The sequence below is a fragment of the Argentina silus genome, assembly GCF_951799395.1.
Source record: "Argentina silus genome assembly, chromosome: 14".
In the NCBI taxonomy this organism is placed as follows: Eukaryota; Metazoa; Chordata; class Actinopteri; order Argentiniformes; family Argentinidae; genus Argentina; species Argentina silus.
This window is the reverse complement of record NC_139668.1, coordinates 12,349,523-12,361,421: the sequence shown is the minus strand read 5'-3', so window position 1 is coordinate 12,361,421 and position 11,899 is coordinate 12,349,523.

Below are 11,899 nucleotides of genomic sequence, written 5' to 3'. Positions count from 1 at the left end.
CCCCACCCCCACCCCCAGTGGAAAAGCCAGCGCGAGTGAGAGTAACGGAAGTAAACATCCTACTGGACAGATGACATGGAGACCTGCCAGTGTTAGCTGGACAGGAGAAGACCATCTTTGTGTGGTACTTGGGGTTGGATGACAATGCAGGGAACAGTGACATACTGTAACCTTTATACAATAGAAGTACATACAGTTACTATGTACAGTACACACACACACACACACACACACAGAGACACACATTGGAAATGTATCATTACTATAGTGTATTGCAGACTGTGTGGTCCAATACAATGTGTATGCGGCTTACAGCTTGCAGCTCTGAATTTCTTTTCACTGAAATGACCAAATACTGTATTCCAGTATATGTGCATTACCAGTGTACCAGCACGAGGACTTCTGTTTGCTTTCCTTACTCATACCTATACTGTATAACTGTGCTTTCAAGTAAAAAGTGTTGATTTCAGCACTTCAAACAATGCAGGAACTGTATGTATGTCTTTTAATAGGATGCATGTGTGGTCTATGCTTTGAACTACAAAAATCTCACGGTTGTTGCATGAAATTAGTATTGATTGCGAAACTAGAAAACAATGCCATCTGATTTGTAGATGTGTATCAGATCCATATGTAATTTAGAACATTACAAGTGCAACCATGCAGGGCAGAACAAAACTAATTTCCATAAGTAGAGAATTTCAGTGACTTCAAAACAAGTAATTTTGGGAAAACATGAAAGTGTTGAAATGTAACATAATGATTTAATCAGTGTTAGTGAAAATCAAAGCACTCTCCAGCTGCTTTTGTTCAAGGCGAATTAGGGACCTCTTTCAGCAATGCTTAATGATGAACTTCCCATGGGATAACTTCCCTGTTAACACAGATTCAAACATCTGCTCTGCATGTTTTTGGAGAGACAGGACCACAAAAAATCTGAATTTATTTTCCCACTAAAATGAACAAATAGATTCCAATAGATGTAGCAGGCCATGTGCCTATGCACTTTAGCTCAGCAGGCAAACACAGTTGTGGTATGCAGATGACTATTGTTGGAAACCAATTGGTCACATTGATTACAACTGTTACAGTTGGGGGCAACTGCAATGTCACCTAGCATACATGTGGTATAGATAGCTTCAGAATAGCTTCAAATATAATGTATTGTAAAGTGGATGTTCCTGCAATAGTTTCATTCCCATGAAAAACCTCAACACAAATAACAACATTGTAACAATACCCTTCCGCTCTTTTTTTTGTCTCAATGGAAATCTGACCTGTGTACACAACACAGTCTGCTTCCTGTTTCTAAGAATACCAATGACATTGAACTTTTGATCTGTCTGCTCTTGCTCACAAACAGTTCTCCTTGCCTTGTGACCACAGCTTGTTTACAAGGCTAAGCTTTCTAGTTATGCCTTTGGCCTCTGTCCAGTAATTCTGTCACCTCAGCCCTATGGTATGGAACAACAGTCATTCCATAACAGTCATTTCTGTTTTCATTTTATCTCCATCTCTGACAGCTGAGAATGTTTGATGAGGAAGATTCCAGGGCTCCAGCTCAGTCCATATGTACTTGATTAGCTTTCCCCCTGTAAGACAGCAGTGAGAGAGAGAGATCTTGTGAAAGAGGGCATTGATTGAGAACCTGACTGGAAATATCCTGCACATAACTACGAGGCTGAAACAGGATGAGAGGACATCGCTACCAAAGAGTGGGAAGGATATATGGAAGCAGGCAAGGGACAGTGTGTAACGAAAAAAACATGTCAGTATGTCATTAAAGGGATTCCACAGGAAAAGTATTCAAAATTATGAACATGGAAGTCAGTTAACATAATCAGAGTAATTTGATGTTCTCTGATAGCCAATGCCCCTTTGGCACTTGTGTAGATCCAACTAAAGAATCGGTTTCAGCTTGCTGATAAGTATCTCCTCTGGCACTGTATATGTTGAGCCCTGTAGACAGTTGTGAGTCCCCTTATAACTCTCCAAACCTTACAAAGAGCCCATGTGCGTCACTGTGTGGTGATAGTGACGCCTGTGTGATATTGACCTGGTGCTTTGAAGCAGGTGCACTGTAATCGATCCCTATCAAATAGAGGTGCAAATGTGTTAGGTAAATTAGCAGAGCAAGAGAGAGAGAAAGAAAGAGAGATCAACGGAGAGAGAGAGTGAGAGAATAAATAGAGTACAATTCACAAATGTGTACCATGATCCGTAAACAAAAAAACACAAAGCACAAATAGAATTGACTATCCACAAACACCTCTTGATTTGTATTTGTAAAAATTATTTGAATAAATGCTAAATGATTTGTGAGTAAATGCTCTAAAAGTTATTCAAAAAAAAGAAGTTTCACTGAGTCTACACGGGAAAAAAAGTTAGCCTGTGCTGATTTCCCAACAGTAGATGAGTTTCAACTTTATTTAGTTCTTTCAACGCGAATGGACGTTTTGCTGGAGCCTTCCAGCTGGAAAGCAACTACAGGTAAAGTTAGGTAGCTACTCTTATTTAAATTAAATGCATAGCTGGTTCGCATGGCATGTGCTACAAAAAGGGATTCAAGATAAGTTGACTATTATAGACTGTATGTTAAAGATTATCTAGAGATTGATGCTGAAACTAGGTAACGTTAAAGTTTCACACATGAGACGTGTTGTCTATTAGATGGTGGCATCAGGCTAGGAATCTTGCGGGGCACTGCTACAGGAGTGAAATATCAAAGTTAGGACAGGATACGTGCACAGGAACAGACCAGTACAGGAAGGATTCTAACCTGTGACATTTTTTTTTTTTTTTTTTTTTTACTAGGCTACTGAAATATGAAGAAGACTAAATAAGCTGGGGGGCGTGGAGTGGACGTGTGTGTGTGACCCTTGAGTCTGTTATTGCATTTGTACAACAGGTTTACACCGACAGCAACAATTCTGACAACAAGCAATGATGCTAGTGGGGTTTTTTCATTGTACATTGTACAGGTTTATGCCTTCCACCTATAAACGTAGTTAATAAAACTATTACTGTAGTTAGGGACGCAGGCTGGTTAATAGTTCTGGAACGCATGGTCTAATATGATTGGCATGGCATGGAGTGTAGCAGCATAAGGATGACAAAAACAACCCTGAATGATCCATTATTGTCAGAATCTTTCCATTGGTCAAGCAACATTTTCATTATTGAAAAACATGTTTTAAAAATGGCAGTAGGTGTAAATGACTATTTACTCTAGGGACATGCTTATTCCCACTGTTCACAATGGTGACCGACAATAAAATAGTCTCTTTCACACACATAATTCTTAAAAAACAAATATAGATTGCCTAAAAGGGTTACTAATGGCATGTGATTTGCATAGTTTAATGTCTTGAAAAAAATGTTTTCATCTTTTGAAGGTGACCTGACCTGACTTGTGAAAACAAACCAGATTCCCCTATCTGGCTCTGGTGACACGTTCATTATCCATCAGGCTGTTTCAGTGAAGAGTAGAGGGTGGAACTTACTCCCACAGATGCCTGAAGTTTTTTGAAACTATGGCCTGTGTTAGCATCTCCCTGCCATAGACTCATATCTCCTGTATGTCTGTCAGTCTGTAGGTGAAAGATGAATGAGGTCATTGGGCCTTATATGACTGTAAATCTGGAAACTTCTACAAATCATTCCAGTGCTATCTCTGGCAATAACAGAGGGACATTCATTGTCCATGAAAGAGTTAGATGAGGGCAATCTTACTGCTGTGCTTGCTCAACCCGGGTCACAAACCCACAAATGTGTGCACCCAAAGCTAGCATTTTAACCATTAGACTACCAAAACCATGACAACGACTGTTTCAAGTCTCCAGGGGGGTAACATCACTGCACAGTGGCAAAGACTGAACAAACACACACACCAATGCACACACACATGCACACACACATAAACACACTTCACCTACCAAACAAATATCTGGCAAAGCCAGAAATGCTCATTGCATGATTTGGCCAGCCAAGTATGGGATGTCTGCACTCCTGAGAACAATAGAATGAGTTCTTGGCTCTGGGTGAGGGTGTGGAGGGCGTGGAGGGGTTAGGGCGCGCACTGTGGTCTGCCTAAGTGTATGTGACCTGGGCTGGGTGCGACCACAGGAAGTCTGCTGCTTGCTGGCCCATCAGGCCACGCTGCCTCACCGACACAGAGCCGTAAATTTGTGGGACGCTCCCATTGCAGAGTGATGTCAACACTTGATTATTTTCGCAGCCTTGTCAGCTTGGATGCAGGCCGTCTAAACTAGCATTACACGAACACCAGTAAATACATGAGAGGTACAGGAACCTCATTAAAATTCTGAGAAGCATCTGATGGCCTTTCTAATGGTATTCTGGGTGATGTCTGAAACAACAGGATATGATGCCAATATGAGTATTTTTACTTGGAATTTATACATATTGTGAGTGGGATTTCTCGTAATGGAGGAAACCCCCCATTGTTTGGTATTGCAATTGACCTTGAAAGAATGTTCCCCTCGATGTTAGCATGAGTATGTGCACAAGTACAGTTATGTCAAGAATGTGAACTTTGTAAATGTAATCACAAATTACCAACTGACTCATCTCAAAACAATGTAGTTATCAATTCATTTAAAAGCTCATGAAGACATGCCTTCAAAAATAAGAGAAAGGGATAGTTCACCCAAATTACAAAAATAGTAAGTAGTTCCTTGACAGGAGTCTGTATAGACAAGGACAAACTTCAATCCACTGTCACTAACCGCTAACTGTTAGCATTTTTAGCCAAATACCAATGGAAGTCAATGAGTCCTAAATGAGCATGCTTGAAATGTAATACCTGAATCATCACAAAGTCATTTAAATGAAGTCATTGAGTCTTTTAAGAGAATTTGGGCATGACATTTCAAACATGCTAATTTAGGGTCCATTGACTTCCATTGGTTTTTGTTTGAAAATGATAATAATTAGCTGTTAGTGACAGTGTCCAGATAAACAGAACCAAAGTATGAATTGGAGTTTGTCCTGGTCCTACTCATTTCAAGGTAAGCAACCAAATTATGTCTTATTTTTGAAGACATGTCTTAATGGGATTTTATAGGAATTAACTACTTTTTTCACCCTTTAATGAACTTAGTTCCTTTACTATTCAGAATGCTAAGAGACAGTGTCCACTCATGCTAGGTGTGCCTCCTCCAGTCTTCACCAGAACCCACCTTCAGGAACTCCCTCACTCCTCTCTGTGTTTCCTGCCATTGTTCTCTTCCCAGTGGCAAACGCAGGCTCCTCCCAGGATCTGGGAAAAGGTGGGATGTTAAAGCATACCATTTCCTGTCAGCCAGCAGCGACCTCAGCCAGTGGGGGTGCAGCGTAGGGGGGCGGGGGGGGGTCAAATATGTCTTTCGACCCCTTGAGTGCAGTATGGAATTTCAGAGGAGACTCGGAGCAAGAGGAATGGTCTAGACCAGGGACAGAGTTTTTTTTTAAGTGTATCTGTCTGTATACATGAAAAACCATTGCACATTTCCCATGCTTGTTCCAGTTTTATTTCATAATTCCTGGCTGGAAGAACTCAGTTATAAATCATGGAGACTTTAGATTTTACAGAACCAGAATAGAGCAGCCAGATGTTTCATTGAGCAATTATTGTACTCAGTGGAGATCCCAGTCAAAATGGTAATGTGTTATAAGCATGTTCAAACTATTCATGAGCTATATGAGAGTTTATAGCAGGTGTTATAATACATTAGAAGTGCATCATAAGTATAAATACTTAAACTATTTATCCCCCCCCCCCCCCCCCACCCCTTATCTTTCCCTCCCATCACAAATTCCACCTACTAAAGCCTCCCCTACACAGATTACATCCAGTACCACATACAGTATACGGCCTGAATTTCCTCATGCAAAGCAGTCTCAAAATAGAAGGGAGGTAATACTACTGCATATATTTCAAATCAATGAGATGATACATAATCCAGTGGGACACTGCAGCTACAGTACAGTATGTTTATAAATAAGCATGGTTAAAGACAAGGTACAATACAAATCTATATTGAACTCAGTATTCAAAGTTGGTTTGTTTTTTCTGCACAGTTCAGTGCTGCTTTGCACAAGGAAAATGGGGCCTATCATTTTTTATTAAATGAATCTACTCCAATCACTGAAATAATGACACAATGATTCCAAAACGTCCCATCTACAGCTGACCATCAATTGTGACCTACAGTATACCAAATATACAAACCCACTGTTTCCGGCCACAACCCAATATTAAGCCACAACCCAATATTAAGCAACAACCCACTCTTGGGTCGTGACCCACAATTGGAGAAAGCCTGAGTCTGAGGAACATTAACTCTTGGAGGGGAACGCCGATAGAAGAGGATCCTTCCCAGTGTCCTTTGGGCGTTTGGAAAGAGACAGGAAGGAAAAGGTGTAGCTGGGAAAACTCAGCGAGGCTCCTCACCAAACACAGCAACGTGATGAAGGAGACACCAGCCAGGATACTAACGTCACTGCCAAGTCATCACAGGGTCATGTACTCAAGACACACTGAGGCTAGGCGCACACACACACACCCACAAACGCACACGTGCACACACGTACACACACACACTCAAATCAGCCCTGTAGATGAACAGATTTAGCCAAAGGGCTCATATATTTCCCCAGGAAACGTGAAATGACTACTTCCCCTCAGAGATGAGCAGGAACAGAGGCCGAACAGAACTGTATACCCAAATTAACTGTCCCAGTGGGTATGAGAGGAAGGCCCCACCACTTCCTGTCACATAGCTCAGTCAGGACATGGGATGAGCACAGTGCCCCCATATGTCTATTTGCACTCACTGCATTAAGTTTTGTATTTTCACCACAAGTCCTTAATTTGCCCTTAGTTGTTGACATGACACCCAGAAACCCCAGAGACTTGTAGTCTGACCCTCATACAACCTTCAGTGAATAGTAACGAGCCCCTAGTGTGGGTGGCTGCTGACCTTACAGGTGTACATGGCCTGAGGAACCCCTCAACATTCAGTCTGTTTACTGGCGACGGCTTAGTGTGTTTGGACAGCTCTCTGCCTTGTGTTTGGACAGCTCTCTGGCTTAGGCAGCACCACAGATGTCCACGGGTGTCTTCATCTACTCCCACAGCACTGATGAAACACACACACATGCAAGGATATGCTTGTATTCTGTAGACATACAAGCACACGCACGCTTGCACATGCACACTTGCACACGCACGCACGCACGCACCGTTTGGTCTGTTTTATCACTTTATTTCACAAGTACCTATCCTTTCGTTCTCACTAATCTTCTTCCCTTCATCTTTTTGTTTCATTTTGATGATATCATCAATATCCATATCTTCTATCCTATTTTAAGTGGTCGTATCACTGGAGTGACCGATGTTTACCTTTCTTTCTGCTTTTTTCTCTCATTGCCCTCTTCTCTCTCCTCTTTTGGTTCATTTTCTCTTTCTCTAGATCATTACTAGTTGCTTTTTTCTTCCCCACACATTTGTTGTTTAATTTTGCCTCGATTGTCTTTTGCTGTCAATGCTGAATCAGTCTCTATGCCCTCTTTTGTTTCCTCATCCGCTTCTTTTTCGTTCTTCTTTTTGCTTGTTCCTCAACACATCCTCAACACTTTCTGTCCATTCCTCAACACTCTTTTCTTCACACCACTCTCTCTCTTCATATTTACAAATGATTTCCTCATTCATGCAGTCAAGCCTATCTGTCAATGTATCCACTCCTCTCTCTTTCCACTCCTCAACACCATCTTCCTCTTAAACTTTTTGCATTTTTTTGACACTTGCACTATCCTCACTATCTGTCATTTCCTCACTCTCCCTTTCCCCAGCCTTTGAACATTCCCTCTTCTCTCTTCTTCTCCAACATATTCTCCACTTTTCTACATTGCTTCTCTTGAACCTGTTTTTGCAGTCTTAACTCTTTCCTCCTACAATTTGTTCACTTCATCAATCTGTTTCCTTTTCTTTTCTGTCATACTGTGAGCTCTGTCTTTTTCCTCTCCTCCTTTATTTCCTTTCCTTCTTTTTCTTTTCTATTTGTCTCTTCATCTCCTCAAACCATGTTCTCTCCCTTCGCCGTTCCTTCAGCTTCAGTGTCTTCCTCTGTTCCCCTTCCCCCACTTTCTCTTCCTATTCTCGTTTTCTTCTTCTCCTCCCTCTTTTTAGCCTGCCATCTTCTTCAATTCATTCTGTCTCTTCTCTTGCTCTCTTTTCACCTGCTACTCTCTCCTTTTTCTTTTCCCAACATTCTGCCTCTTGTGCACTATAACCTTCTCTAAGTGCACCTCTTCTCTCTTCTCTCCTCTCTTCACATCACTAGCTCTTTTCTACCAACTGAAGGGCTTTTGCGGCGTCTTTTTCTTTGTTTGCTTCCATCTCTCCTCTGTTTCTCTCCTTCCTGTCCTCTACCTCCCTCCACTCCTCTTCCCACAGGATTTCTTTATCCTCTGTGATCCAGTCTTTCCTTCCTTTCCCTCCATTAAGTATCTCCTCTATTCTTATCTTCTGAATCATAATCAGGTTCTTGCTCTTTCTCTGCTCCTCCATCTCTTTCTCTGCTCCTCCATCTCTTTCTCTCTTGAACTCACACTCTATTACCTTCCATTAGCAACTTTCTCCCCCTTGTCTCCCCCGCTTCCTTCCTCCTCCTCTGCGTATTGAGTGTTTTGAGTGTGGCAAGCACATTACAGGTCTCCACCCCTCTGTAGCCACTTTCTGCCTCAAACCTCCCCAGGCTTTCCGAACATGGTAAGATAAGAACGACTGGGAGCTGAGGATACATCCACAGAACAGTGTTCTATCTCTATGGTTACATCAATTGTCACCCTATGGTTATTTCACTGTTCATAATGATCATATTTTGTAACCATGACAAACAGGGTTGGAAGTAAAACACAATTTTCATTATAGCCATTTACTATAGGCACTACACACATAATAGCCATTCAACACTTTAATTGATAATGCTTACATTCCAATGGCTCTATCAATATTTTAAGTACAGTGAGACAACTGTATAGCAACCCATATCCAAGCAATGTGTAACCACATATCTACTATATGCTTGATTTGATGCTATAAATTCACTCACATACACTTACCACTTCTCTGTCTTTCTCCAACTGACTGCCTGATGGAATGTTCTCCTACCCAAGACTCTATCCTCATTGGAACCCCTTTATGAAATCATCTTGCATAATGACATCACTCCAAGTTAGCATTCCAAAGTCACCTACTATGCAAATTCAGTTGTTTTCAATCTCTTCTCTTAAGCAATGCTGTTTTGGTCAATTTATGAGGAAAAGCACTGGTTTTGTGTGCCTATTTTACATTTTGAGTGTTTACAAGGAAAATATGACATATTTGCAGCTATAACAATCAAGCAACCCAGTCTCCAAATTAATGTGTTCTGGGCACTTTTTTGTGCTAATTCTTGTTGCTTATACTAAAGTTTGCTTATGCCAACCCCTGACAACTTAGCCTTATCTTATCTCAAAATTAATGCCTAATCGCCAAGCAAGTTGTAATTCATGTAACTCTCAGTCATGTATCTTGTAATTCACGCAACTCTCTTGGTCTGCAGAAGCGATCCCCCAGAACTTTTTCCGTTGGAGACTATGTGGAAATCAAGCATATATACATTTTCAATTTTGCAGTGTGACCACAGAGGCTAGCAAAGTGCAAAACTACATCCTGTTCCTTTAAAAACATGGCAATACAGTAGGTAGGCTTAATAGTACAGGACACTAATGACATGTATGTCAACAGTGTAACCTTTAGCCTCTCACGAGACAAAAAACAGGATTCTGTTGCCCTAATGGGGCCACTTTTCAGGTCATTAGGAATCCCTCCTAACGATGACCTTTCCTGCGACCTCACTCCCTGGCATGCAGCGGAGGGCGTTGCAGTTAGAAAATAAACATTATTGTCAGTGTGGGACAAGCCCTCAAATGTTTAGCATATACATTGTCTCGAAGGCGTCTGGTTGGCGTCCTTAAGACAAAATATATTTTCTCGTTTGAAATGTTTGACAATGGTAACGTGGTAGGCCTATAAAAGCCTATATATGGTTGTGTTGCATGAGTGAGCACAGTATTGCAAGACAGTAGTGACATTGAAAACTCGGCTAGTAAAGAATTACATTATTGGGATACAATTCATTGATTTTCACTTTTACAAAACAAATGCTTTTATTTGTGTAAATCAACACATTTTCAAAAGACACATTTCAGACAGGGCTAAGCCAGACAGCTCCCTCAAACACCCTGACCCAATTTCCTCTGCTTTGGGCAATATGAAATACTCAGAAAGTGACTAAGCCATAGGTCATAAAGACTGCAATGCAGGGGAAAATGCCTCAGATTGGGTTGTGTATAAAAGTCCTTAGAGATGCATGTACATGGGTCTGTGCATTGATCAATGGAGGAGAATATGCTCTTTCGATATGAATCATCAATCATAATCCTTTGACTGATGTGGTTGTCCCTATTTTGTTGTGTTGTATACGATGTAGAGTATTACAGTGTTTTCCCCCTGAATTTCTCTCTGCCAAAATGAAAATAGAACCTTGTCTAAAAATGAACGTCTCAACAGATGCGGGTCACAGCCTGCTCTGCGTGAAACTGTGTGAGTGTCAAATTTTTCAGCTCAGCCAGAGATGAGAGGGCGACCCTTCAACATGTGCTCGCTGAACTTTAGCTCCTTTTCTTCCTGTAAGGATGCCCCTTTCTCTCTGACTAAGAGACACACACAATACTGGCAATGAAAGGTTAGGGAAAAACAGCCGCATAACTTCGGATCTTGGCTCCAACTCTACAGAGGAGAGGAGAGCGGCCTCTTTGTGACGGTTACAGTATTATGCTAGCAGACATGGATCATTGTGACATTTTAAGTAAAACCGACTTTCAACATACCAGTAATGTGACACACTACTCCATTTTTTATTAACGTGTTCACAGTTGACACCATGCTATCATGCTATTTTAACAGATTAACTTTACTATACTGTAGTTGAAGTGAAAGTGACATTTTTTTTCTCTGGTCTCTGTAACTCTCAAAATGTGTTCTTTGCACACAACACATTTTGAAGTAACAAAAGAGCAGCATATCTAAATGCTGCACATTTCTAAACATTGGTTCAGCCCTGAATGTTTAAACTAGACTGCTCTCTACTACAAACTGATGACACTTTGTCAGCATATTTATTTCGGCTTTCTGGAGTAGAAATTCAGTACAAAGTTAATTATACAAAATGTATGTTTAATATTTTGACGGATACACTTCACATGTGAAAATTACTGCTATTTATGAAAACAAATTAAGGATTGTAGCTTTTTAGTGAGACCAGAAGACTAGCATCGGCACATTTTTGGCAGCTCAACAAACATTGAGGCCATGGAGCAAAATGTTTAGGTTCTGAGCTGTGAAGTACCGCTACTAAAGCACATCAAACGCTTCATTGCCTCCACCACCCCTACACAGACACACACACCAGGCTTCCCATTGTCTGTAGGTGGGCTCTGGGGGCTTATGATCTCTGGGTTTTCTAAACAGGAAAGTTTATGTATTATGATCCTGTAAGGAAAATCCATCACTCTTCCTTTATTTGAGAGGTTTATAACGGAATGGTTTATTGGCTTGGGGTTAGAATGACAAGTTACGACAGAACAAGCACTGACCATATATTTTGATAAAATGATGTGGAGATCAGATTATTTGTCTGTACTGTACTCCATTCAGTCAATCCTGGAGAATTTGTGGCATAAACAGCATATCATGTATTTATTTTTGTCACAATTACTTGATACCTTTTTTTCTCTCTCTTTCTCTCTCTCAATTCAAGTTGCTTTATTGGCACAATAAGACATAATCTTA